General features: G+C 51.7%; 1 pseudogene; it reads left to right on the top strand.

The window, feature by feature from the left end:
- The first annotated feature begins 728 nt into the window (after positions 1 to 728).
- Positions 729 to 904, top strand: LOC142727964 (U2 spliceosomal RNA; annotated as a pseudogene).
- The last annotated feature ends 2,582 nt before the right edge of the window (positions 905 to 3,486 follow it).

Raw genomic sequence — 3,486 nt, forward strand, 5'->3', positions numbered from 1 at the left:
AACCACAACGGTCATCGCTCTGGTGTACGCATTTGGTTTAAAGGTACCATTTGTAGGTGACCAGGCGACCGCCGGATCGAGGTCATTAGGCCGGGTAGTTTGGAAGCCCGAGTTGCTATGTGCCCCAGGGCTGGTGACCCTGGGGTGCCCTAACTCACTGGGGGTGGGATCCCACTGAGTGAAGGCACACTTGCACGCACTCTCTTTCACGCTATATGAGCACACACCTTTATTCTCCCGGCCTTCTGGCTGGGAGATGAGGAATTTTTTTATACCTGGCGGATGTCCAGGCTGTATCACAGCGCACATCCACTTATTTAATTTTGTTTTTCACTGTGTGTTTGTCACGTTTGTCACAAGGATTTTGGGATGCGGTGCCCTTTTGGGACCCTCCTGAGGTCTAGGGGGAAAATGTGTGGCCTTCTGGTTCCTTTTTCCCCTGCAACCTGGCCTCCCTTCTTCGGAGGGGAGGTGCAACTAGGATGCAGGCTCCTAGGTGGACACTGGGGTGGCAGCCCAGGTAGAAGCCTAGGAGTGTGTTTGGGTCTCCCTAAGCTCCGGCGAGGGGGGACCATCGATCCTTGATCCTCTAGGCCTATGGTTTGGAGGGTCAGGGAATGGTTATGCGGGGCCTCTCTCTTTTAAGAGAAGGGCTGCGATAGACCGCATCCTTGTGCACTTTTTGTGTGGCACCTCTGCACTTTTTATGCACTTGGGTGATAGAAAGCACGACTCGGGCTTTCAATAAAAATCTGTTCTTATCAGTTTAATATCTGATACGTCCCCTATCTGGGGACCATATATTAAATGGATTTTTAGAACAGGGAGATGGAAATAGAGCTTGCTCTGTCCACTCCACGCATTGACCTGGTATTGCAGTATTTCCAGGACCGGTGCACCCTTCCCTTATGTGTTGACTAAAATCAGATTCCAAAAGTGTTTTTTCTCTTTGCCATTGTTTCTGTCTTTCTGAAGGGATCTCCCCTTTTAATCCCATTATTTCAACACCTGTTGGACAATGCATTTGTACAGTCATGTGTGATAATGAGCTCATTTATTAAATGCAATTAATGAATACATTGCCACCTCTTGTTGTGTGTGTGTGTGTGTGTGTCTTCTGTGTTTCTGTGTTTCCGGCATTTCACATTGGAACAGCTCATTCACCTTCCTTGTCTTCTCTCCGCCCTCCCTCCCTCCCTCCCTCCTAGGTAAGTTAAAGAGCTGCACCTGAGCCAGCCACTGATTGATGCAGCACCACAGTCAAATAGTGGAGTGGAGTGGAGTAGGGGAACAGCAAACAGCCATTAAAGCAGCCAGCCGCCTACCCGCCACAATGGACCTACCTGTGTACACTAGGTGGATGTGATGGAATGTACTGTCGTCCCTACATTTCAAGAAGAAGTAAGAATTGCAGTTGCAACAAACCCTTGCTTGCCTACAAAGAGAGCAGCAATTTGGATTTGTTACTATGTTACCTGGAAGAATAACAAACTGTGCAAGGATGGAGGTTGTAGGAGCAAAGAGAAGTTGTCTGTAAAGTTGGTGGATGCCTATTTTCCATTTTGCAGTCCCTTGTCTCCCTCTTGTGGCCTCCTGGAGGCAAATAAATGTGCAAAAAAAAGACAGCCTGGCGGCCGGCTGTTGCAGTGTTGCCCTCTCAGGCAACACTGAGTGACTGACTGAGCCTCACAGTCTTATATAAAGTTCAGACGGAACTTTGCACGTGTCATAGTGGAGCCCTCAGGATTCCAGAGCCAGCTTTCTGACATCATAATGGGGCCTGCCTCAGAGATAAAAGCCTGGGCCCAGGCAGTGTTGTTCAGTGCTGCTCAGCAGGCAGCACAGGACTGGATTAAAGCTGATACAAGGTGTGAAGGAACAAGGGGTGGCTGTGGGCATGCACTTGCTGCCGCTGCCAGTGTTTATCTGCATGGCAGGAGGGCATTTGGGCGTTGCCAGGAAGGCGTTTTTATGTAGATTCCTCCTCTTTCAGCACTGCATTGTGGTGCAAGCAAAAGAAGCAAATCCTGTCTGGCTTCCTCTCCGGCCTTTATTCACCTCCCGCTTAGTAGCTGTAAATGTGTGTGAGCCTGCAGGGCCCCATGGAATTGCCTAGGAGTAGGCTGAATCGCTGCAAGGGGTGAACAGCAGTATGGGACAGGCTCGGGCAAGGCAAGGGCCGCTCGGGTTATCGCTTCTCGGCCTTTTGGCAAGATCAGGTGTAGTATTTCTGCATCTGGTTTTGTTGGGAGGTGTCCGGGGTACCCTGCTCCTTGGCCTTGGGGGATCGTCTCTTTTCACAGAGAGACTTCACCCCCTTGCTGCTATTTGGGGAGTGGGCTTAGCCCCCGGACAACGAGTTGCGATCGCGCCTTACCCAAGAGGTCAACCGGCCTTGAGGCGTTTTTCTAAGAGCGTTCCGAGGGCGTTTATCGGGCTTCGTAGGTGTCTGGGGTACCCTAATCCTTGGCCTTGGGGGAGGGTTCCACTTAATTGTGGAATCTGAGCCCTTGCTGCTATAAGGGACAGGCTTAGCCCCCAGGCACTGAAAATGCCATTTACATTTGGATTTGCATCCGGGGACACCCGGTTGCGCCAGTCCGTCCGCATCGAGGTGGAAGAAGGCCATCGCCAGCGGAAGAACCTTCGCTTCATTGTGGAGGTGATTCTGCTGGACTTCCTGGGGCTCAAGCGGGCGGACATCCTGTGTCTCAATGACCAGGAAAGCCGCGGTCGGTACACCATATCCTTTACGGCCGCGGCATGTTGCGACAACATGCACAAAAGATTGTCTGATGCGGACCAGAGTGAGGAGCGGCTAAATGGACTGAACTTTTTATTCCTCTACGGGGAGGAAGAAGTCCCGCTCGTGATGTGCATGTTCAGTCCATTTGTCTCAGAGTGTGACATTGAAACCTTCCTCAGTCGTTACTGCAGGGAGGTCCGCTTCTCACATAAAATCTTGAACACCCAGAGCTTCTGGAATGGCAAAAGAAAATATTGGGTGAAGTTCCGCCAGGATCCCAATGGCATTGGAGGCTTACATCACCCACCCCAGAACTTTGCCATTGGGAAGAATCGAGGATTCCTATTTTACCCCCAGATGCCAATAGCCTGCCGGAACTGCTTGAGATATGGCCACACCAGAGAACATTGTGACCGGCCCCATGTGGTGCAGTGTAACAGGTGTGGCCAGGTTGGACACGTAGCGGCAAAATGCAGTTCCGAGGTGTTGTGCAATCTGTGCGGCATGACTGGGCATGCTTTTAAAGATTGCCCCCGCAGAGCGAAATCTGGGCCACCCAGACCAGGGCCAGAGCGGCAGTTTGCAACATGTGCAGACGCCGCTGGTAATGCCCCAAAACGAGCATTGACGACTGAGGGGTCCAGGCCAAAGTCCTTCACAGCTCCATCGGGGGGCCCACCGATGTCAGCCTCGAGGGACGGCCATAGGGATTCCACCGGGTCCAGGCAGAGCAGGAGGAA

The sequence above is a fragment of the Rhinoderma darwinii genome, unplaced genomic scaffold, assembly GCF_050947455.1.
Source record: "Rhinoderma darwinii isolate aRhiDar2 unplaced genomic scaffold, aRhiDar2.hap1 Scaffold_658, whole genome shotgun sequence".
NCBI lineage: Eukaryota > Metazoa > Chordata > Amphibia > Anura > Rhinodermatidae > Rhinoderma > Rhinoderma darwinii.